Genomic DNA, 26,191 nt, shown 5'->3' with positions numbered 1-26,191 from the left:
GGTCATGTTGGCCACATGACCTGGAAAAACTGTCTGCGGACAAACGTTGGCTCCCTTGGCCAGTAAAGCGGGATGAGCGCTGCAACCCCAGAGTTGTTCGCGACTGGAGTTATCTGTCAGGAACGGGAGTGCGGAGGGAGCAGACAGTCCCTGGCACCATTATTCTGGCAGGGTGCCATCGTGGCGGCCCCCCACCAGATACGCGCTGTACACCCCCACGTGCGCCGGGCACCACGCCCCCGCAGGGACCCGTCACGCCCCCACCTGTTCTCCTCCCCCGGTAGCAGAGCATGCAGCTTCGCCACTGCTGTCAGGGGTCCTTTACCTTTACCTTTTTTACCTGACAGTTTCCCTTCTCTTCTCCTAGAAAAGACTTCCCTATGATTTTTAAACAATGTCACTTATAGTAAGAATGGGATTAATTTTACACTGCAGTCATTCTACGCAATGGTGTCATTAATATTTTGCTAGAGACTGAAACCTATTTAGGCTTCTTTCCTACCATAATGCAAAATACATTCCACCAAGCATCAACCCCCAAACAATATTTCTGTAGCTCGCAGGAATATTAAGTTTTAAGCGGTTCTTCCAGAAACAAAGCTTTCTATGCAAATAGCCTGTAAACCCTGAAAACAATACCACAGGCCTGCTAATTTGTTTGTTTGGGAAATGCAGCTCAAGTAGGAACACTGAGATGAAACATCTCATTTCAAGAACATCTTCGGGGATAATGGTAGATTATAAACTGTTCATGATTGTAGGCAATAGAAAGTGCAATATATATGGTCAACCCTGACAATGGCAGAAGTTGCTTAAACAGGGCAATAAAATTACCTAGAAGTCACAAAAATATGCCATAATCAAAAGCAAACCAAAGACTGATACAATGCTTTCCTTTTTTAGGAATCATTTCCTTTTAAACCACAACATGAACATCTGTAATCAAAGCATTCCACTTTAGTTTTTTAAAAAATAATAAAATCATCAGGTTAATCCAGGTATTCATCTGGAGAATCCCAAGGACACGAAATGTATGGAAGTATTTTTAAGAGCCCCCTTTGTAAGAGACAAAGGAATGTAGTAGCTGCTTATCTCTTTAAAATACTGTCTTTGAAGAAAATCTGCTGTTCAAAAGAAATATATGTGAGGGTTTTATCAACTTTGATTTGGATCACTAAATAAGAGCCATTGGTAAGCTGAGTTGAAAACTCTGGATCAGTACTGCCAAGAGTATAAACTCATCTATATCCAAATTGGAAAAAGGCGGAGTAGGGCTCTATATACTTATTATTTGTAGTATTAATTTTAATGCTCTATTTACCAAGTCAGACCACTGCTCCATTGAGCTCAGTACTGTCTCCTCTGACCAGCAGTGGCTTTCTGGGGTATCAGGCAGAAATGTTTCTCAACACAGGAAGCTACCTCTGGTTTTGCTGGGGAAGGTCAGAAATGAAATATTTTACCATCGTTCCACACTATCCTGTGTGAGAGAGTGCTCCTTGCCCAGTCACCTTCCCATCAGCCTTTAAAATCTTACCATTCCCACCTTCTTAATTAACACAGCTCTTTGAAGTCAGTGTATAGAAATGACATTTTTGTTTCAGAGTTCTTCTTTTCCTAACCAAAATAGTTACATATTCAGACAGGATGATTTCACAATGAGGATAACAAGGAGAAGTGAAATTGTAGAACTCTGAAGATGGCATATCAATTTCCACACAAAAATGAAAACCTGTGAGGAGGAAATGTATATTTATGTCATACAGCTCCAGAACTTCTAAAAACTGCTGACTAATAGCAATGCAATCTTAATACTTTGCCACTTTTCTTGTTTGCAGAGGATAATACCAGAGGTCCCCCCCTCCCCCAAAAAAGAACTATAAATAAAGGTAAAGGTAAAGGTATCCCTGACGACTCTGGGGTTGCGACGCTCATCTCGCTTTACTGGCCAAGGGAGCTGGTGTTTGTCCGCAGACAGCTTCTCAGTCATGTGGCCAGCATGACTAAGCCGCTTCTGGCAAACCAGAGCAGCACACAGAAACGCCGTTTATCTTACCGTTGAAGCGGTATCTATTTATCTACTTGCACTTTGACGTGCTTTCGAACTGCTAGGTTGGCAGGAGCTGGGACCGAGCAACAGGAGCTCACTCTGTCGCGAACCGCCAACCTTCTGATCGGCAAGCGCAAGGCTCAGTGGTTTAGACGACAGCGCCACCCGCGTCCCTTGAACTATAACTAGGTAGACATTTAAAAAAGAATAAAATCCTTTGCTTTGAATTCTTGTAGTAAAAGATTTTGTCTCATTATTTAGTTTTATATTCTCCTAGTTAAGTTAACTTTGTCTCTTCACTCTTTAAAGTTGGGGATAATTACCCCTTATTAGGCCCACAATTAGTCCTGATAATAATGATTAATAATGACAATAAGTTACATGACTAATAAGCAAAGTATAAGTACAGACTATGGCTTGTATCTAGCTAAGTTCTACTCAGGGTAGACCCACTGAAATTAATGGACATAAGTTTTTTATTATTACATTTCTATCCCACCTTTCCTCCAAGGAGCTCAATGTGACATATGTGGTTTGCCCCGCTCTCTGTTTTACTCTCACAACAACCCTGTAAGGTAGACTGATAGATGGGTGACTGGTCCAAGGCGAACTTCATGGCTGAGGGGGGATTTGAACTCTGGTCTCCAAGGTCCTAGTCCAACGCTCTAACCACTGTGCCATGCTGACTCTTACCACCAGGTATCATATAAGTCTGTGCCTGACAGGCATTTTGTGCTGGCTTAGGTATTTATTTGCAGTATTGTAAGGACAGCCCCAGAAGAACTCAAGCTTCCAGCTGGTTAATCATGCCCATTAATTCAAATGGATCTGTTCTGAGCATGATTAACACTGGATACAGCTCTTAAAAACACTTTAAATGAACCAGTATTGAGCAGATGCTATAAGCTATATAAGTTGGGAAATACAACTATAAAAACAGCTTCAAATGCAATCTATATCTTATTAAGATCAACAGCAAAGTTCCCATTGAATTCAATGGATCTAGGTTTTGCCTTCAACAAATAAGCCTTTTTGCTCCAAGCTTGCATGTGTGCTCTTGGTATTGCTATGGAGTCACTGGTCTGCAAAGGTATGAAGTGTCTCCATCGCATTCAGGGTTGGGCCAAGCACATGACTATGAAACACATGGTAACTGCTTGAAACCTCATGGGTAATAGCCCCCTGCCTATGGTCCTGTGCAGTCAGGGTCTTGATTCCAGCCTATCTCACCTATGCTGGTCTACACAGGCTGGCAGTGCATGCTGTCCAACTTTTGGAAACCCAAAACTGTAACGCGCTTCTTCCGGGATGTACTCCTGGGTGAGTCATGTGACCCACGCCTCACTCTCCCAAAAAAGTACTTTTGGGGGTGAGAGCACAGCAACCAAAATGGGATGTCCTGTTTTTTTCTGGGGCAGGTATGACTGTGGCTGTCCAGGGTCTCAGCCCAGAAGACTTTCCTCACTTTATCTACTTGCACTTTGACGTGCTTTCGAATTGCTATGTTGGCAGCAGCTGGGACCGAGCAACGGGAGCTCACCCCATCGCAGGGATTTGAACCGCTGACCTTCTGATCGGCAAGTCCTAGGCTCTGTGGTTTAACCCACAGCGCCACCCGCGTCCCATCCACTTCATTAATAGCTGCCAAAGACTGAACTTGGGGACAAGCAAAGCATAACCACTGAGCCCTGGGCTTTCCCCCACTTTTTGAGAAAAGATACAGGCGAATGAGGAAGGTATCAACTTACTGTATCCTTCAGTAGGCTTTGCAGATCACAAATTGTGCAGGTCTACTATAGTTCAAACAGTCCTGGCAGGTATTTATTCAACATATTCTAAGGCCGGAGAATCTTTCACATTTTGCTAATTCTTCCAACAACTCTAAACTGCTCTAAGAATTGGAAAGACTTCTGATTATCAAGGCTGCTTTGGAACAGTGCAATCTGCTGTGATTCCTGCAGGCCCAGGACTTTTCAAAGGAATTTGTAGACATTAAAGGAAAAACAGGGGGGGAAAGGGGGGACAAGCCAACGTCTTCTTTTTGCATCCTACATAACCAACGGCTTATGATTGCCTAAGGATGTATTTACTGTACAACTTTGTTGATGCCCATTTGCCTACTGATTAGAGGATAGAAGATTTGTGAGGGATTAGAAAAGGCAAATGCCGAAAATATCAAGGCCAAGAACAAATGCGGCAAGGACCAGTTCTATACATGAATGGCCTATTAAGGGATAAGCATATGGAACAGGGAAATCTCTGGGATCAGGAAAAATAAACAGAATGGATAGTCTTCTGCTTTGAAGGTAAAGGTCATGACGGTGCCATCCAACCTCCACATTTCGAAGCTTTTGAAATTACAGCCACAGATCCCTTTGCAGGAGGTAGGAGGACTAAGACGCCAGCTGTTGTCCCTGAAAAATGCCAAGAAAAAGTTGACTAGAAGAAGAAGTTTTCAGGTGTCACATTGTTGAAAAACGTGCTCTTGGTGGTATTCTAGAATAGCCTCGGCAAAATAGACTTGCAACATTTATCCATATTGCATTAAAACTTCTAAATGGCTCATAAGAAATATTAAAATTATCACTAAAAACAAGTAATTAGAAGCATTTAAAAGGTAATAAAAATAACAGCGAACTAAAAAGAGATTAAAACACATCAACATCTACCGTATTTTTCGCTCTATAGGACGCACCGGACCATAGGACGCACCGGACCATAGGAGGGGGAGAACAGGATTTTTTTTTTCTTGTTCTCCCCCTCCCCCCGTTCAAGGTGCATTCACCCAAAGCCTCCAGAACGCAGCGGGAGGCTGGCTACCTTGGAAGCCTGGAGAGCGAGAGGGGTCGGTGCGCACTGACTCCTCTCGCTCTCCAGGCTTCAGTGAAGGCAACCCGAAGCCTCTGGAGCTCAGCAGTAGTTCCCTCTGAGCTCCGGAGGCTTCAGGTTCCTTTTGACCTGCTCTTTGGGGCTGGCAGTGGGGGGAAGCCAGCCTCAAAGATCCGCTGCCCGCTGAGCTTGTGGGGCTGGCGGTGGGGGGAAGCACTGCTTTCTCCCACCGCCAGCCTCAAAGACCAGGTCAGGGAGCAGCGCAAAGGCGGCAAGAGGGGCAGCGCTCCGTCTCCCTGTTCTGGCTTTGGGCTTAGCCGTGCAGCCTGCATTCGCTTTATAGGACGCACACACATTTCCCCTTAATTTCTGGAGAGGAAAAAGTACGGTATTTGTCCGGAGAGCTTGTCTTAACACAAATGTTTCAAGCAAGTGAAAGGTGTAAAGTTAGGCCACCTGCTTGGTGTCAATAGGCAGGGAGTTCCAAAGTTTAGGTGCTGTCACACCAAAAAAATCAGTCCCCCCCCCCCGATGTGTGGAATGAATATTATCTGTCGCCTATAATAGCACCGGTTTCACACACCAAAGTGGTTGAGTGGGTTGAGGTGATCCCACAGGTAAACTGATCCCAATGTGTTCATTTACACACTCAAGCAAAACTACAGAAATATGCCTTTGTTGAAAGTTATAGATAAAATACGAAATGTATAGGACAGGGTCGGGAACTTATCATGTACTTCAGCCCTTCAAGAAAAAAAAAAGAAGTAAGTATATTTTTCAGCGTGTGTCCAATAAATGGCTCTTTCCTAATTAGAAATTTCCATAAAGCTACACTCAGCTTTTAAAGTAAAAAAAAGTATCCTATGTGCTTCGCAAGGTGCTTGGCTCTCACTGGGAGCTGGATATATTTCTGCTGAGTTCGGCCATAAATGGGCCAACTACTGATGGCAAACAATATAATTGCCTTCTTTATTAAATTTCACAAGCAGAGAAATGTTATAGATTCTTGTTGAACCTTTTAGAAAAAGGCATTAGCACCACAGCAGTGGAACTCAGGCTAGAGATGGATGAGCTTGCCCCCACTTGCCTCGAGTTGAAATAAACCAGGCTGTTTCTGGAAAAGTCAGAAATAACTGGGTTTATTTTCTGAACTCGTCTGCCAGCCCTCCATGAACCGGAAGCTGCCTGGTATCATAGAATCACAGTATCATAGAGCTTTGGAAGGGGCCCGAGAATCATATTGTCCAACCCCTTGCAATGCAGGAATCTCAACTCAATAATCCACGACAGAGGGCCATCCAACCTCTGCTTAAAAACCTCCAAGGAAGGAGAGCCCATCACCTTCCAAGGGAGACAGTTCCACTGTTGAACAGCTCTTACTCTCAGAAAGTTCTTCCTGATGTTTAGTCGGGATCTCCGTTCTTGTAACTTGAATCCACTGATTCAGGTCCTAACCTCCAGAGCAGGAGAAAACAAGCTTGCTCCATCCTGCATGTGACAGCTCTTTACGACACGATGCGATAATCTTTATTGTCATTGTCCCATATAGAACAACGAAATTGAAAATCTACACCAGACATTCAGAAACCAACAAGCCTGCTATCCCAGCTATCCCAGCCTGGTTAGCCCCCTAAAAACTCTGATATCCCATAATTAATACAATAAACTCCCATAGAGACTACCTTACACTGCGTTTAAAACCAAAATCGCATTTGAATAGAAACTGTTTCTCAGGCGGCTAGTCCTTTAGATATCTAGCTCAATAGATATCTGAAGATATCACCCAGAAGAGTTCTGCTGGGCAGCAAAGAGAGGGTGCAGTGGAGATGGTGAAAGAACACTAGTAATAACACCTGATTTGTACTCTTCATGCAAACTCTGTTCAACGTTTGAATTCATCTCTAGAAGCGAAAACTTAAAAGCCACCTGACTTGCACATCTATGGCTTGCACTTTGCATCCTATCAGCTTCATGTGCTGCTGGGTCATCGGGACTCAGTGGAAGAGCACATGCACTGCATGCAAACAAACAAAACCCCCAAACCCAAACTCATGTCCCATCCCTGGCTTCCCCAGGTAGTGTTGGGAAAGACACATGTCTGAAAACCTGGAAATCCCAGTCAGTGCAGACAGTGGTCCAGGTTTGTACGAGACAGCATCCTGTTTCAGAAACTGTATTTTTGGTATTCATGCAAAAAAGGTGCACAAAGACTGTTGAAGCATAACGGTGTCTGAAAGAAGAAAAACTAATTCAAAGAAGTCTATAGCGTACAGGGCATGAGCATGGGTGGAAGTGGGGCAGTGTGGGGGTGGGGAGAGCTGGTATTACTTTCAAAATTACTGCCTTGTTCCATTCTTCTGGGAAAGCTCAAGATCTATTTCTCTTTAGGGGGAGAAAAAGAGCAATTTCATAATGCCCCCCCCCCTTGATGGTCTGAATAGTTTTGACTGAAACAGCCAAAGCTATTAGACCAAACTGAGGCATTTCTGAACCCCCCTGGGGTGCAGAATAAACCACAGGTGAACATCAAGTAAAGCAGGAATGAGTTAAGCCTTGTTCACACCTGTTTCTAAGCTCTTCCCTGTTGTGAAATCCAACAACACTGCGGTGTGTGTTCAAGCGCCAGGACAATGGCGGTGGGGCCAGTTGGTTGGATTTTACCCATCCGGTCCTCACTGGGCTGGGAAAGAAGTCAGCACCCAGGTGGAAAACAGCCAAGCAACTGGCCTCACCCACCATGCTTCTGGTATTCATACCCCACACAAACTGCAGCGTAGTGAAATGTCTGTGCGAAAGAGATTTTATTATTCAGCTATTGAGGCAAATTGGCTTCCATATTTCTTCCATATCAACGGGGAGAAATGGTTTCCCAAATCCCACTGAGAAAGTCACTGCAGACTCTGCAGCTATCCAAATTTTTATTGCCTGAGCTACCTGCTTGCAGGTTTTTACCCCCAACAGCCAGTTCTAAGTAAAAGTTTCGAACAGGAACATTTACCTCCCCAAGTAATGAAGCAGATGCAATTACTGCTAAGTGATCAATCGATGCATATTAATAGCCATTCATTCTATGACAGGGTGAAATGATGTTGGCTCTCTAAAATATGCTGCAGAGAGCAATATTTCATGGGCATCAGAGACAGGGATTGGATCTCCATTCACGCCAGTTTGACTTGGGAATACCCACTTCTCCTTTCACACCAACATGAAACTAAAGGTTGTTTCTAATGCTGTGCAATCCCATCCCCTTTCTCTCCCCTCCTCATGCTACCCCACCTGCACAGGGGCGCCAGGTAGGGGGAGTGGGGGCAGGTCCCCCCCAAAAAATCAGGAAGGAGCAAGGCCCCCTAAAAGTTCCACGTCAGCTGGAACTTTGAGGTCACGGTAGCTGCAGTGAGATGGAGCAGGGTAGCTCAGTTGGTTAGAACACTGTGCTGATAGCACCAAGGATTCAGGTATGATCCCTGTTTGGTCAGTTGCATATTTCTCCATGGCAGAGGGTTGGACTAAATGATCCTCAGGGTCCCTTCCAAATCTATAATTATATGATTCTCTGTGCCTGCTCCTGTAGCACAGGATGAAAGGCCAGGAAGCATATTCTCTAAATTCCAGCAAGGTGGAAAAAGAGGAGTTGTTTCTTAGACTGCTAATATCTGCACAAAGGTACCCAGATATTAGCAAAGCACTTGGATAGCATTCATTACATTAGATGTTCTTTAACTGTAAAGGAATGAATGTAACTCAATGGTAGAACACCTGCTTTGCATTCAGAAGGACCCAGGTTCATTCCCCAACATCTTCAGGGAGGACTAGGGAAGATTCCTTGCCTGAAGCTCTGGAGAGTTACTTCAGTTAGTAGAGACAATACTGAGATAGATGGACTCCGCGTAAGGCAGCTTCCCGTGTTTCTATGTAAGAATACGAGTAAGAGAAAGATTCCCCCTCCCTCTCTGGCTGCCTAAAAGAGATAAATTGCTTGTAGGTTCTTAAATTATGAAGAGTGAGCGCCATTCACTTTTATTGACAATGCTGCAGTACTCTGTGGGAGAAACGTTTTGCCACTACTCAGCACAAGCGATGGCAAGACAGGGGTACTTTGTCTAGGTTGGAGCTAGCTGGAAGGAACTATACAAAAACATTTCTTGATAATAAGACGTTGGCAGTCTCCTGGGAACGCAGGCCGATAGTTTGCACATGTTAATTTCACCTTCTTGCAAAATGCTCTCTAAAAAGATGGTAGGCCTGAAGTCATAGATTGCAATCCAACACAGAGTCAAGCCCATTTGTTGTTGCGCTAGGCTCTGACAGCTCAATCCTATACACATAGAATAAAAGAGTTGGAAGGGACCACCAGGGTCATCCTCCTGCATTGCAGGAACCAACATGGGGCTCAAACCTACAACCCCGTGATGAAGAGTCTCATTCTTTACCAACTGAGCTATCAGGCAGTTGTAATTGCCAAAGGATTGGGCCTAGTTTATGTTAATCACGCTTGGTTCCCAATGAATCAGCGTGCTTTTCACAGTGATTTCAGGGGGACCTAAGTACCACCAAGTCCGACCCAGTGACTTCTTAAGGGTCAGAGGTGCTCCTTGAAACTATGTACTCCAGTGCTCTGCCTGGAAAGCAGATACTCAAAATATTCCCAGTAGATGCTTGTCCGCAATGAACTTCAGGTATAATTCTGGTGTCACTCACAAGTTAGGGACATTGGAAGCTGCCTTATAAGGAGTCAGACCATTGTTCTACCTATCTCTGTACTGTCTATACCAGTGGTGGCCAAACTTGGCCCTCAAGCTGTTTGGCACTACAGTTCCCATCATCCCTGACCACTGGTCCTGTTAGCTAGGGATGATGGGAGTTGTAGTCCAAAAACAACTGGAGGGCCAAGTTTGGCCACCACTGGTCTATACTGACTGGCCATGGCTCTCTCTGATTTCAGACGAGTCTTTCCCAGCCCTGCCAGGAGATTCCAGTGTATATGACCTGGGACCTTCTGTATGCAGAGTAGAATAGGTTCTCCACTGCTGAGTCTTTCAATCTCAGCATTTATTGGAAGAGAATGAGACTCTTAGAGTATAGCATAAAGTTCTACTATAGCTATTTCTATGTAAGCTAGTTATGTGCTTTGTTGCCCTGGATAATAGTATGCTGCTAATGTTGTAAACAGACAGAAAGGGTATAATTACAACTAGTCAAGAGTTAATACATTGTTCTGAAATGTATTCGTGAGGGCCAGTTTCCCAAAGCCTTGAAAGTGTTTCACATGTTTGCTTGAATAAAACTGTTGAAGAGTTAAAGTGTGTGTTTTTTTGTGTGTGTGTGTGTGTGTGTGTGTGTGTGTGTGTGTGTGTGTTCTAAACTGGGAATCTTAGTCTTGTTTCAGATCAAGAAAATCCACGTTACTTATGAAGACACCTGAGCGAAAGAGAGACAGAGACTAATAATAATAAATATTGTAATAAAATAATGAAATTCTGGAACGGATCCTAGAGTTCTGCTTCTCCTCAGATATTGGCTTGGGGTTCAGTATAACTATGATGACTCAGTGGAGTAGTTGCTGAGTCATAATGAGGAACTGGGAGGAGACCAGGGCTCATAGTTTTCTTCTGATACAGATAATATCTGGAGGGCGTTACACTCTTGTGCTCTGTCATCTAGCTGCTGGCCTAGTACCTGTACCCTGGAAGAATTATTGTGTTGTCGTTGTCTGTTTCGGATGCAACCCTCAAGTCACTTTCTCAAAAAGTCATTACAATTTTGTTTGACAATCTTTCAGAGTCAGTGTAGTGCAGGAGAGAGACTAAGAAAGGACCCATATTGCTGGTTATCTAAGTAAGTGGGAAGTATAAGGATATCTGCTTGAAGTGTGGTGTTTGTAAGTTGCTGCTCTGTTTATTTTATATGAATGAATATGATTTTGTATAATTGGTATGCGTGTGAAATATTTATTTATTTTAAGTGGGCTCAAATTGGGTTAAAGTCCCCCTTTCTTCCATGAAGCTCACTGAGTAACCTTGGGTCGGCTTAACCTACCTCACAGGGTTGTTGTGAACTCCGCCTGTCAGCACTCTGAGATTAGAAGAGATACGAGATCAGAAGAGCCCTGCAAGATCAGGCCAGAGGCCCATTTAGTCCCAACTGCCCACCATACCGCCTTTGAAATCTGTGGTACCAGGGAAGGTCTCACAAGGGGGAGGGATCTTCCCAAGGGATTCGGTGTTTTTGTGTGTGGAGAGACAACGCTCATTGCCTGGAGAGAGGGAGCAGGCAGCAATGGCTGCATCTGCATGCCAGGTTTTGCTGACGGACTCTTCCAGGATGCCCAGACCTCAATAGATGTTCAAAGATGCAGACCCCTGATGCAGTGTGGCATGGGATAAACCTCTACCCCCTTTGAAACTTCCAAGCAGGCACACACTTAATTACAGCCCTTGCTGCAAATTAAATGACTTTGCTTTAATTTAGTCCCTTGCTAAACACCTAATAAGTTTTTCCTGACATATGCTGTATCCACAAAACATTATTTTGCCCCCCAGTGGGCACACTCGCACAGAAACAGGTTCATCAGATATGGAATCAATTTAAGCTAATGGCATGTGAAAGTACTGTAAAATTATTTCAGATTTAAAAGCAAGCAATTTTTAGAAGCTGACTCTGGCCTGATCTCATATATTCCAGTACAGCCCCCTTGAATTTTGTCTCTGTGTGTGACAAAATAAGGCTCAAAAATGCAGGGGAGAGCTTAGTTCTCTCTTACTGCAGAATGAAGTGGCCTTTGTAAGAATCTGACTCAATGACAATTTCTGATCTGCGAGTGATCTGCAATTTTGTCCACAAACCAGCCTCTGGAAATCTGCTTTGTGATTCCCCGCCCCCTCCTTCTTTCCCCTCTTTTCTTTTTGTTCTGTTTTCATTCTTCAGAAATGAAATTCAGCTAACTGACTCAACTCACTTCAAACTTTGTTCCCTGACTCAGGAGGAGCAGCTGCAAAAGTTCTTCCATTTCCCACATCTAACCCATGCTGGCTCCCATCGAAAGCCAAATTCCTGGCACGTCCAGGAGGAGAGAGGAATCTACGGGAACAAGAAGTGCCGGAGTGGTGCTCTCTGGTTACAAGGCAGGTGGAAGGTGGCACTGCTTTTAATAAAAACAGAACACCGATCAATTTCCAGAGATCAGGGATGGCTCACAGTTGTTCTTTCGCTCTAGATTTCCCTGGAAAAGTCATTTTAAGGAAAGAGGGAGAAAGTATCTACGAGCCCTGCCAGTGCCTTGTTACTCTTTCCTCTTCTGACTAAACCTTTAACAAACACATAAGTCATTTTTGCAGCTCCTCCAAGCAAAGTAAGACTATGGTATAGAAAACAAGCTCTGCCCCCTCAGACTGTTCTGCTACAAAGGAACTTGTTTGGAAAAGAAACACCTATTTTTTGAGAAATATTACAGAAACCAATCATCAGCCATAAGGAGACCCCTACTGGGTCAGATCAAAGGCCCGTTTTAGCCTAGCACTCTGTTCTCACAGTGGCCAACCAGGGACTCAGCTACATTAGTAAAGAAAAAGCGTTTTAAGTGCATTATAACCTGTGACAACAGATGGTGCTGTGGAGTCCTGTCTATCAGCAACATGATTTCCTATTATGAGGTTTACAACATGTTTTCCTGAAATGTTTTTTTGATGTGTCTAGATCCAGCCCAGGAGCCTGAGGGAAGCCCCAAGTTCATGCAACCCATGAACGCAACAGCTCTCTTCTACTTGTGGTACCCAGGAAACGGCATTCAGAGGCAGACTTCCACAGATACTGGAGGTAAAATACAGTCCTTAGGACTACTAGCCACTGATAGTCTTGTCCGTTAAGCAGGCATTTGCCTAATCCCCCTTCAAAACAGGCTGGCAGCCATCCCTACATCTGGTAGTAAAAAAAATAAAAATCCATGTGTGAAGAAATACTTCTTTTGGTCTTTCCTGAATTCCCCAGTGCTCAGTTTCCTAAGTATTCTGGTATTATGAGAGAGGCAGATGAACTTGTCTTTCCCCACTCTGTGCTTAATCTTGTATACCTCATACCTTGACCTCCTTACTCGCGGGCCCCTCAAATATTTTATGTGTGGGGTGAAGACCCCTCGGCCCCTAGGAGTTGGCTCCTATGCCCCTAGGTGACTTCCTGCTCGGTTTTGTTGTGAACATGGATACCGCATGACAGAAGGAAACACTTCTGCCACATCAGTAAAAGTTATGAAGCATTTGGAACATTGGGAGTGGCTGCTTTCTAATCCGAATTTTACAGAAAAGTCTGGCAACTTTAAGAAAAGGGTTTGTGTTGTTGTGTTTTTTTAAAAAAAAATCTGAGTGGCGTGGTGAAAGTGAATATGAAGAAGATGTTGAAAGCTATCAATGAAATTGAGGATCACAGAATAACTGAACTGTTGGGTAGGAATGAAAAGGTCTCCTTGATTTTGATTTAATGCATTTCTGTGGAGAGAGAGAGCTCAGTCATCTCAGGCTTGTGGGTTTGAGCCCCACGTTGGGCAAAAAGATTCCTGCGTCGCAGGGGGTGGGTTGGACTAGATGACCCTCATGGTCCCTTCCAACTGGGCGATTCTCTGATTCTATGCCGCTTTTCATTCCAATGAATCCCAAAGCAGTTTACAAAAATAAATACAGTGATAGAACGTAACAGAACATCACAAATACTGCATAAATCTTATAGAACAATTAACAAGCCATCAGGGAAACAATTGCAATATATGAAACACTGTTAACAAGCGGCAACTAAAAAAATCAGCTGAAATATCACAATTAAAGCAAAAGTCATATTATATGATTAACAAATCAATACGGCATTCATCTATAAAGCTGTATTAATAACAAAACAGCAACTGAAAGATCAACGAAGCACTGTTAAGTTCACACACTCCACCAACCCATGAGTCCTAATCTTTCACTCTAGTCGGCTCATTCAAATACACATACAGTGGTACCTCGGGTTAAGAACTTAATTCGTTCTTGAGGTCTGTTCTTAACTTGAAAATGTTCTTAACCACTTTAGCTAATGGGGCTTCCTGCTGCCGCCGCGCCACCGGAGCACAATTTCTGTTCTCATCCTGAAGCAAAGTTCTTAACCCGAGGTACTATTTCTGGGTTAGCGGAATCTGTAACCTGAAGTGTCTGTAACCTGAAGCGTCTGTAACCCAAGGTACCACTGTATACATATTCCCTGTGGCAGCAACTCCCTTCTAAAGGTTCCTTGGACTTAAGCTGGAGCAGCAAAGGTCAAACCAAGCACTCCCTGATGGAAAACAAGAGTCTCTCTCCCCTCACAGTCCTCCCTCTGGTTAACAGTTCCCTCATGAAGGTTCCTAGGGCTGGAGGGTGGGGCAAGGCAGGTTGAAAAAGCCATGGCAGGATCGGCCTCACCAATTCAGAGGCCTTTTATTGCCTGCCTGTCACAGGGGCTCGTGTCTGTTTACTTATAGCACTTTTACCATGCTCTTGAGCCAAAAAGAGTTCTCAGAGTGGCTTACAGAAAATCACCAGTAACAAATAATGATGATGATTGCTATTTCTTAAATTTGTATACTGCCCTTCATCCGTGAACCTCAGGGTGGTACACACCAGTCTGTGCCTGCAAGCTTACAATCTGAAAGACATGACACAAAAGGAAAGGGGAATGGGAAGTGGGGAGGAGGAAAAGCAAATTCAGGAACCAGTTCTTAAAATTTACAAAGTTCATCTAATGACCCACTTGTATGGAAACAGAGCCCCACTCAGCAGAGCCAATGCAGTGGGCCCAGGAAATCCCAGCCAATGATGTTGTGGGATTTCCAGGAAACGCAGGAAGTCAAGATGGCTGAAGAATACAGGCATTGGCTACCATGAATGTAAAGTAAATCCCACATCTCACCCATGAGGATTTAACTGAAAGTTTTCTCTTTAATTTTCAAATGCAATTTCTTTCAGCATTATTTGGCAGAGGAATGTAGTTAAAAACAGAAGGATTTTTTTTTTTTGATGCAGCACTACTACTATGGCCAATAAACAGAACAAGGTTAAATAAGTCCAGTTCTTGTTGAAACCTTGGCATTTAAAAGCATCCCCCCTCTATTTTGACTGAAGAAATTTGCACATTGAAGCTGATGATTTGCAGAACTTGTGTGTTCTACAGGCACGTTATTACACAGAAAAACCTTGAAACGAATAAGCTGCGCATGAAATATGAACACACTTGTGACTGAAGGTTGAGGTGTCTGCTTGTTTTTAAATTTATTTCTAATCCTAAACATATTTTCCAAAATGAGAAATGTCGAAGAAATTCACATAGGGAATCAACCCACCCCTTGACCCCCAGCAATTTAACACATTTATAAGCCTCCTTTCCCCCAGCTTGGTTTTTAAGACTGTTTTGCCACCCTTGGGAATCACTGCCTGAAAACAAGGTGGTTTAGGTCATTCCCTCTTATAAACCCAATGTATATATAGCACACGAACAAGTGCAAATCTCAGAGTCCCATAAACATTATATTTCAACTGCAAGACCCTGAAATAACAATGAGGGCAGCGTCAAAAAGGTTCCTCTTGACAGACAAAGTTTTAAATGTGTATTAAGGGTCTTTGTGACACTAAAAAAACAACCACCCTGAGAACACAGACAAGGAGGCTAGAAGCAATATTTATATTATGTTCTCTCTCCTCGTCCCGGTTTTTGAAGGTTTTGCAAGTAATGGATGATTGGATCATGAGGGTAAAGTCTACTGTTTTCCCCCAAAGCTTGTGGATAGTTGCAATCTACAGTACTCAAAAGGGGAAAAAATGTTTTTACAGGCTCAAATTCCCACAGACTCAAATGCTGTTTCCCCCGCTCAAGCAAATGGGAGAGTTACTGCTGGAGGTCAGGAACAAAAGCCGGAGGAACTTTTGCCGTTTTGAGGTCCCAAAAGTTACATGACTTCAAACATGGGGAGGCTGCTGCCCTCCTGCGTGCCTTACCTATCTCATCATCGCGAGCCACTTCTGGCAACGGCACATTTTCAATAAAGCTGTGTTATATTAATTTGGAAGAGCAACCTTCCCAGCAAGCTTGATCCAACTTAAATATGGAAATAGTGAAAAGCTTTGTATTTGTGCCAATAGCAGATTTCTTCAATCAGCCCTAGACACGCTGGGCGAAATTAACTCCGGACATCTTAGTGAATTTTGAGCGAGGCCTCCCATGGCAGATGGCAGGCAGGGGGATGAGATGAGCAACCAGTTAGAGGGCAAACAGAATGAGTAATGCTGTGTGAGGCAGAATGTACTCAGTGTAGCCCTAGAAGCCAGAGCAGTGGCTCCCAAATAGCCTCCCCGCCCCTCATGGGCCACTTGAAAATTGCTGCAACCACTTGTGGATTTTCCTCTCTCTTGTAATAACAAGAATACCTTTATTGTCATTGTACAACCTGTAGCAATTGTCATGTGCTGTGCTAGGTGCTGTATTATTTTTAATTGCATTCTTCTTGCTGGTTTTATTTCTTGTCGACTACATTTCATGGTCTTACCATTCAAATTGCAGACATAACCACTAAAAGCACAATTAAGAGTTAACATGAATATTTCACAGCCAGATCCACAGACGCCATGGACCCCTTGCATGAAGTTCGTGGGCCACTGGAGGACCACAGAAGACAGTTTGAAGTCAGATTGAAGATGGCCTCCTTTACAGAGGACAATCCTCTATTTGAAGCTGTCCACAGTTTGAATGGTGTTCCAGCTCGTATCCAGTGTAAATATCTTATTCTTTATGTTATTAATACAGTATTGCATATACCGCCATGCAATATTTCATATGAAAGTGTGGTTTAAAGACGATAGATTAGATAGATAGATAGATAGATAGATAGATAGATAGATAGATGATAGATAGATAGATGATAGATAGATGATGATGATGATAGATAGATAGATAGATGATAGATAGATGATGATGATAGATAGATAGATAGATAGATAGATAGATAGATAGATAGATAGATAGATGATAGATAGATGATGATAGATAGATAGATAGATAGATAGATAGATAGATAGATAGATAGATAGATAGATAACTAGATAGATGGTAGTGAGCAAACTCTAGGAAGGAAGAACAGGGGTTCAGTCTGCACCTGGACAGCAGGTTGAGCAGACACACAGGGCACTTGGCCACCACCTTCCTCACCTTGCTGAGATGTGTTCCTGTTTAAATTAATTATTTTTAAATTTGCATGTGTACTTGATTATGCAAATGTAATGTGAATCCATGTCTTCTTTCGCCATCCTTTTTGGTGATGTGTTTCCTCTTTTTTTCATGAGGCTTAAGTGACCAGCCTAGGTCAGGCCCAAAGTGATGTGTTATCTAGACTGTGAGAAGGCACCAGCCAACCTGGGAGCCAGCAGTACCAGTTTGGCTGTCTGGCGTCACCTGTGAAATGCTGAGAGTGATCCAGCTACAATTGCCTGCATTGCTCTCATCAGATCAGAAGGTGCAGTCGGTGCAAGGAGACTGTGTCTAATTCACCAGACTTCTCGTGCATCTTTATATCCTCCTAGCATTCTCAATGACAAGGCGTGCTCCCCCGGGTGTGCAAGGCTTGCTGACACCTGCGCGAAGCACGGGGCGTCCTCCGGAGGGCGCCCCGTGTTCCGCGCTGCAGGCTGCCGCCTGCAAGCCTTGCGCGCCCGGGGGAACTCCCCCTGGGCGCGCAAGGCTTGCGGATAGCTTCCTGGAGCCTGGAGAGCAAGAGGTGTCGGTGCGCACCAACGCCTCTCGCTCTCCAGGCTTCAGCAAAAACCTGCATTCACTCCATAGGACGCACACACATTTCCCCTTCATTTTTGTAGGGGAAAAGGTGCGTCCTATAGGGCGAAAAATACGATATTTTCATGCAAACCCGCTTAATTCTCCCTGCCCAAATCAATAAGCAAACTGAAATACTGCTATCCTTCAGACTAAGACCTCCTCTTACACAGTTCTCCAACCCAAAAAGAAAGCACGAAAGTGCATATATTAGTGAAAATAATGTGCAAAATAACATTATATTTTGGGAATTTTCTTGGGCAAATGCATGCACTGGGCAAAATCACATTCACCGTGTGGATAGTATGAGAAATGCATATGAAAATGTATTCAGTTTTTAATATGAAGATTTAACAAGAAAATTTCACAAACTGATGCAGGAATGGGGTGAAAAGAATTTACGGCTGGAAAAATGAGAAACTGAGAGAAACCAAAATTGACAGACTGATCCATCCCAAGGCATCGTGTCTGAGCACCTCATTTTTGCTGCTGGGTGAGCCGATAGAAAATGCTCAGTTTCTAAAAGCGTCTAAGAAACTTGGCACGAGTGCAATATTCACTACTGAAATTTACTAGGTCATGAAATATTAATCCTATCCCACTGTCTTCCTCATGGTATTTTACTCCATTTATTTATTTAAGAGCAAGATTTCCAAGAATGCTTGTGAACATTCTTTTTGCACTTTGTCAGCTGAGACTTATATTCTCATTCCTTGACTTCTGCCAGCTGGTTTAGGGATGTCTGTACGGAGAAAAACATCTTGTCTCCATAACGGCAAACAAATAACTCCATAACAGAGCAGGCATCGATTCGGATATCAGATTCAAACTGCAGATTGTCAAAGGCTACCAGAGTTTTTCAAGTAATATGTTTTACCCATTGCCTCCTATGAAATGTGTTTTATCACTTGTATGATGCTGTGCGGAATTTTTTTTTATCCTGGTGCTGCAATTTGATCATGGCCAGGCAGTTGGTATTCCTCTCATGGTTTCCACCATTTCTTGCAGAAAACCAAACCAGTCAAACACAGTACTGACTTCACACAGCATTTCAAACGAAGACTGGATGCGGCTACTTCTTAAAAAGTGGCCACCAGGAAGGAGATCTCTACCACTGCTCTTGCAAAGTGGAAGATCTGGAGATCTCGCATTCCAAAATGCCCCTTGCCCTCTTCATCTCTCAACCTCCAATGCATTGCCATGTATTAATAATGTCATTGTCCTTACATATAATTTTAGAGCACCTCTAGAAAATGTCAGGGACTGGTTGGATGAACTCGGAAGGATCGGAGGAACCAGCTGGAGAACTCCCAGGGGAAGAAAGCTCAGAGCCAGGGATTGGTAGTGAGATGACAATGAGTAGTCAGAGGAAGAAGACTGGGAGGAGGAGATGTTGGGAGCTGAAGCGGTAACAGGGCTTTGTGAGTGGGGGCGGGGAGCCTGTGGCACAGAGAAGTCTATAACGCCTTTTTGGATATTTTCTCACTAACACATGCATTCTTATGCACAATTTATCCTAGCACATGCATTTCTGTACACGCTACTTGGCTGGAGAACTGCAAATTTCGAAGGGTGGCTGATTTTCAGCTCGCATATTGTTTCAGAAATTGTGAATTAGAGAGGTTCACCTTTAAATGTGAACTGAATCAAATTTCTCTCCCACCCCTATCTATCACTGAGTTCTGGTCCCTCCCCTTGCTGCTCAGGCCAATGAGCAAGCCCAATCCAGAGTTTCTTCTAGCAGGCAGGGTCTTTTAGCCGCCATGGCTTGACCTACTGGTGCACAAGCCACCATTGGCTGGTAAGGCTGGTCTCCATTGGCCATAGATAGGTGGTGGTGCAAGACCTGCTGCACAGTCCAGTTCTGGCACCAAGACATGATTAAATAGAGCAGTGGTTCTGAACAAATTGTCCGCATTTATAAGCTTCTTTATCATTGTCTCCTTCCACAGCCAACATCCCCACATAATACACTGGATGTGAGAGAATCCCTTTCATGCATCCTACATTCATGTCTAGCCATCCAGAACTGTGGTTTACTCAATTACTTTGATCCAACTGGAATTTCCCACATTAGTTTTCATTTATTCCTTTGGGTTCTTGGTTTGTTTTCCCTCCAAGATTTGGGGTTTTTTAAAAAAAACAAAAACCAACAAATATTTTCCATTAAAACTAATTACTGATGTTTAAATATCCGGGCATTTTTTTTTTTAGAGCTTCAATGAGCTAAAGCCTGGCAAGGAAACTGTAAGGTTGGGCTGAAAGTTGTTTCAATAAAGGGTTTCTTTTTACAGGCAAACCATGATGAGCTTTCTCCTGGTAATCCCCTTTCAATCCCAATTCCCGGGAGAACCCCTACAGCGAAGGTGATTCACTTGAAAAGGAACAAGCTTGGGAGGAGGAAGAGGACCACTTCTGACAACAAACACCTCATGTAAGTGCTAGAGCTACAAATAATGTGATTTAGGTCTTGTTAAAGATGTTTTAACTATCCAAGCTGTAGCCTCAACAGGATTTATTAGGTAGGAGAAACTCTCAATAGTTATTTATTTATTTATTTATTTATTTATTTATTTGATCTTACTGAAGTGTGTGGCTAGAGCATACAGTGGCTCTCTTGAATATGTCCCATTTCACATCTAATTTTATTTGGTTTTTTTTAAAAAAACTTTTCACCACCAAAGTCTCAAAGTGCCTTACAAATAAAAATACACAGTATGCAAAATTTAAAACATAAAGTCAACTGCAGAAATTTAAAGACATGGAAGAACATTAGTTTTTTTTTAATAAAAGAAAAGAAAACGGGAGAAGCATTCATGATGCAAAGACCTCCTGAAATAATACTGCTTTAGCACCTGAAACTCAGCAGGGATGGTGCCTGTCTGATATTTAGTAGGAGGGAATTGGGCCCACAACACTGAAGGCCAGACATCTCATTGATGTGACTCATGCTTCTGCTCCATGGAGGAGCACAATTAGTGGCCCTCCATGGACCCGAAGCATGAGTCACGTCAATGAGAAGTTGAGCCTCCAGTGTTTAACCCCCCCCCCATAGTGCCTGCCAGATTATCTGAGTTATTGACTTGGGAAGGACAAAGTAAGGCAGTCCTTAAGGTATCCTGAGCACAAGTTATTCAGGGCTATGATAAAACAAGCTTGCTCCATCTTTCATGTGACAGCCTTTTAGATATTTGAAGATGGCTATCATATCTCTTCTCACTCACCTCTTTTCCAGGCTAAACATTCCTGTCAACTGTTCCTCATAAGGCTTGCTTTCCAGACCCCTGATCAACTTGGTCACCTTCCTTTGCACACCTTCCAGTTTCTCAATACCCTTATTAAATTGTGGCACCCAGAACTGGACACAGCACTCCAGGTGTGGTCTGACCAAGGCAGAATAGAGCAGTAGGATTACTTCCCTTGATCAGGAAACTATACTTCTGTTGATGAAGCCTAGAAGAACATTAGCTATTCTAAAATATAAAATGAGTCAACACATCACAGTTTTGACTCGTTTTATTTTATTTGATTTGTATATTGCCCTTCATCTGAAGATCACAGGACGGTTCACAACATAAAAACACAAAAAGAAGACACAAAAGACATAATGAACAAAAACAAAAGCAGAGCAAACCAATAACCCTTCTCTCACAAGAGGACCTCACTTCTTACTTCCAGGAGTGCTAAGCTTGTAAATAGGCTTGAACCCTCCTAACCAAATCCAAACCATATGGGAGAACACGCAAAGCTATTTTATTTAACAACAAGCACAGCTAATTCTAAGGCATAACATGTATAAACAATGCAATAATTAAAATGCATAGTTGTGCAACAGTAAGATTTCCCCAACCTTGTCCTTCCCGGCAGTATGTTCCTCAATATTTTGAAGATTCTTACTCTTATTATGGCTGTGTGTCCCCAAACCTGGAAGCTGTGTGTCCCCAAACCTAGTGTGCCCCCAAACCTGAGCCTCTGACTCTCTAAATCTTTCATTTCATTGCTGGCCTGGTGTGATGAAGGCTTTATTCTTCCTGAAATGTGCATGACTGATGCTGACACACACTAACCAGAGGATGAATGAATGATGGATGAAGGGGAGAAAAAGTACGTACGTGTGTGTCAGAGAGGGAAAGAACGGATGATGGAGAGAATGGAAGAGAGAAGGATGTCTCGCACCTCAAGCCCAAACGTTCCTCATGCCTGCTGTGCAAAAATGGATTTGAAGAATAAGGGTTTAAGAACCAGAACAAATGTTGAACTCTCATAAACCAGTTGTAGCTGTGATGTTTGTAAGATGAAACAACAACAAAACTGTGCTGTGGGTGGTGGTTAGAAGAGTATGGTAAGAAATAGGACAGGTTTGGATCCTGTAACAAACTTGCACAGGATCTAAATGAGTGATGGGAGCCTGTGGCTCTCCAGATGTTGCTGGACTACAACTCCCATCATGCCTCACAGTTGGTCATGCTGGCTGGGGCTGAGGGGAGTTGGTGTGTCCAACAATAGGGCCACTGTAACCCCACCTCTCACCTAAACACATTCCAATAAGACGACATGGAAAGAGGCATTATCAAGAGTCCAAACTGTAAGAGCCAAGGGAATATACCATGTGAGGAGCAGAAGTTTTAGTTGAAAGGCACCATATATGAACCATGGTGGAGGTGATAGAGTAAGACATTTCAGACAGAGGAAAATGGTTATATGATGCTGCTTGTGTTTGTGCTGTTTAGCTTATTTTTTAAAGTTGTTTTATTCATAGTGTTTTCTAGAATGTGGTGGCTTTAGTGATTTGTTAACTATTCTATGTGATTTGTGTTATATTTGTGACCTTCCGTTCTGTTTTCTTATTTATTATTTGTGAGCCGCTTTGTGATTCATGTGAGTCAAAAGCAGCATAAAAATATAATAAATGGAAATGGGAAATGGTTTTCTCACTCCACGGACAAGAGGTTAGATCTCTAAACAAACAGCATTCCCATTGTTATAAACAACTGGGTGAAAGCAGTGATGAACTCTTGGCATTAATTATATAGCTATGCATATTGCATGATCACTTGACTGGATATAATGTGGGAGTCGAGAAATGAAGGAACTGGAGCAACAGAACTAGAAGGAATATTGGCTTTGATCTCTAGGGGGGGGGAGCAGAAATGAGAACCTGCAGCGTGTTACATAGCAAACCTGGAAAGGAACCAGTTTCAAGGTCCAGCTTGTTGTTTGACTTGCTCGGTTTTTATTAGATCTGCCCATTCCTGATCTTTCTCAATGGGGGGGGGGGCTGCAGCTTTGCTGCCAGCAAAATTGCAAGCAATGATAAGCCTGATTAGCAGCACGGAAGGCAGTCGAGGAGGCCCTGGACTAACTACCACATGGTATGGTTACTAGATAGCTTGATGGACCTCTGTGAAAACTGTCTACATGGGCCATTGTTCTTTGAAGGAGGGATGGTGACCTAAAAATGACTGGCTCAAAATATGTGGTGGACACACATCTTCTGATGCATGATCAGACTTCTTATTGGAATAGCTCCATAGCCCACAGAACTGAATGGAGAGTCTCTGCATTCCATTTGTAACCACAGTGCAGTAACCACTCAAAACGTGTCTGGTCTTTCTTGCTGATCACAGTTGCATCTATTTGTTTTGGGTTTTTGAACCATAGCGTTGTGGTATGACAGCACACTACATGCCCCTAATGAGAGTAATTAAATCCCTGCTATGAAGCGTGTGAGTTTGTTTGTTTGTTTGTTTGTTTGTTTGTAGGGTGGACCAAATGATAGGAACAACCACCCTCAGAACATACTGAAAGAGATTACTGTGGGAAGGGCGATGGCAGCTTTTTGGAATAGGCATAATCCCCTGCATGGGGAGATTAATTTATAAGGTTGTGACAGGCAGAGGACAGCACTGGGCTCAATTCCACACTGATTCATAACCTGTATTCATTTATGCAGAACTGTACCATGCTATCATTCTTGCAAATGCAAAATAACTGTAACAAACAACCGCAGAAGCAAATGGAAGAATTCTCCTGGCTAGTAAGGCAGCAATGATATGTACTAAACCAAGGCTGCAATCCAATATCCACTTATCAGTGAGTAAGGCCTGCTCTACTGAGTAGAGATGCCTAGGTTTGTGAAATTCTTGCAACAATAGCACAACTATAGCACAACCTCTTTTTTTGGCCAGAGGGTTGCATTCCCTTTTAGCCAACCCTCAGAGGTGTGCATACAAGTGTGGCCTAAGCAAAAATGGGCATCACCACCCCACATTCCCCCTTGCACACATGCAGACAACAGATGCCCAAAACACAACACATGTGTAGTAATGCTGATACAAACTCCTCTAAAGGAAGAGGAGTTTGCATCAGCATTATTACACACCATGTGTTGTGTTTTTGGAGGATAGTTCTCTTTCCTGCTGCTCAGCTAATTGGGAAATTGCAGAGAGAGGTGACACCCAGAGGTGGCATGCACACAGATAACTGCAGGAGCACAACACATGCACACACTCATTGGACCTTTCCAGCCAGTGTCTTCTTTTGGCACAACTAGCTGTCCGGTTCGCCTCTCCTACCAGCTCTCTGCAATCATTTCTCCCCTGGAAATGACAGGTTTCAGGGACCTGTGCTTTTGGACACGGCACAGAGCCACCTTCCTCAATTCTCACCTTTCCTGAGCTGGCTGATTCTCACTTTTCCTGCTGTTAGGAGAGAAGGGTAGCCCTGATCTGCCAGAAGAAGACTTCAAAGATCCAATGAAGTCATCAGTAACTCAGAAGACTCCAAGGCAGCGGAAGACTGTGATCCTGCATTGCTGACAGATTGCCCCCTTTCCAGTCTGGGTGAGACAGACTTCAGACAGAGGGCAGGGCCTTGGCCAGGGCTTCAACAAACTGAACAAAGAGGCTTCATGCTGCAGAACCAGCTGGAAGGGCAAGTTTGCCACCAGTGAACTAAGAAAGGATAAGGGCAAAGTAGCGCATTGGGAGTGCAATGTCCTACTGGGCATTTGGAACAGCGTTTGCAAGGGCAGCTGAACACATGGGAGCTGAAGAATAAATCTTGGGAGGGTGGGGATTTGAAACAGCTGAAGTTCTGGAGCAGGAAAAGGACTGGACAAAAGAGCCAAAAATAGCTCCAAGCCAGGGACTGGAACCAATGCATCCTCCAAGTTCTGTGTCAAGAACTGCAGCAGATGTTGCTGGACCACAACCCCCATCATCCCTGACCACTGGCAATGCTGGCTACATCTGATGGGAGTCCAACAGCACCTGGAAGGCCACAGCCCTTCAATAGAGGGTGATCCCAAAGCCACGCACCATAAGGGATGGGAAACTTGTGTCCCACCAGATGTTGCTGGCCCACACCTCCCATCGTTCCTGGCAGATGGCCATGCTGCCTGGGAGATGGAGTCCAATAATAAATTTGGAGGGCCACAGGTTCCCCTCCCTTGCTATAGGATAAGTTACCATGCATGCCTGGAATGTCCTCCAACTGTGAAATCCCTCTCACGTACAATTTTTGGATTCCCTAACTGCCAAAGAGCATTGCAAAACATTTCCAGGGTTTGTGCTGCAGAAGTATCATGTTTGCAAATGTTAGCTGCGCCCACAAAGACCAGCATCAGTGCACTAGCTTTTGTGATTTTTAACCAGGCCACCGCTCCAGAAATGGTCCAGGACTTGCCCTCCCGTAAAGCCTACACATGCCCTTAACCACAAGGCTAAACCTCCATAGATTACCACACCATACAGTAAGGCTGGATTTTACTGAGCACATAACAAAGAATGCTATTTTTAGAACATGGCACTCTTAAGTGGACATTTTAAAGAGGAACCGACAAAAGTTAGAATGTACTTTCTGGTAGTAATTACCTCCTACAAATGTGACTCATTCCTGCAGTTTGAATGTATACGTTTGATGTCCCAAAATCAGCAGTCTTATAAATAAATCTCTGAATCACAGACAGAAAGCCTTTAAGTGTTCAAATATTTCTGGCTGCTCTGGGAAGCAAGTTTTTCGTTTAAGCTTTTAACTTCATAACAAAATTCCAAAGTCACAATGTTGATATTTAAGGTAGGCAAATGCAGATAAAAGGCAGCCTGCGAAGAGAGATGTGTATAAGCATCATGTTCTTTCCCTTGTCTTGTCCATATAGCTCTGTAAACACGAAACCAGCCTTGCAAAGTCGGGACGTGAAGAGCAGAGAGGCCGGGATTGTTTTATTGGGGAAGGACCTGCAGCTCAGCACTAGAGGACATGCTTTACGTGCACCAAGTTCCAGGTTTAGTTCCTCACATCTCCTTCTAAGGTAGTAGAGGCTGGAAGGATCCCTGTCTATGTTTGAAGAGCTGCTGCTGGTCAGAAGAGGCAACCCAGAAGATCAGAAGATGGACCCATGGACTGACTGTATATAATGCTAATACTGCCAGGGCCATTAGTCCATGCAGCCAAGAACTGAAAACAGTGGGACACTTTATAGCAGGTTGACAGTGG

At 43.5% G+C, this 26,191-nt stretch overlaps 1 protein-coding gene and 1 long non-coding RNA gene across 2 annotated transcripts in view; one reads left to right on the top strand and one right to left on the bottom strand.

The window, feature by feature from the left end:
* LOC310689588 overlaps positions 1-20,591 on the top strand; it is a 40,424-nt gene extending 19,833 nt beyond the window's left edge. The window contains exons 2-4 of the long non-coding RNA XR_014517532.1: positions 12,572-12,701; positions 18,956-19,039; positions 19,990-20,591. This is a non-coding gene — a long non-coding RNA (uncharacterized lncRNA). The remainder of the gene's footprint in view (positions 1-12,571; positions 12,702-18,955; positions 19,040-19,989) is intronic.
* The window catches only part of LOC310689509 (uncharacterized protein), a 209,398-nt gene that overhangs the window by 139,357 nt on the left and 43,850 nt on the right, over positions 1-26,191 (bottom strand). The gene's annotated exons all lie outside the window — the stretch shown is intronic.

Source organism: Podarcis liolepis (genome assembly GCF_965112155.1).
Source record: "Podarcis liolepis genome assembly, chromosome: 12".
Lineage (NCBI taxonomy): Eukaryota > Metazoa > Chordata > Lepidosauria > Squamata > Lacertidae > Podarcis > Podarcis liolepis.
This window is presented reverse-complemented; position numbering and strand designations above follow the sequence as displayed.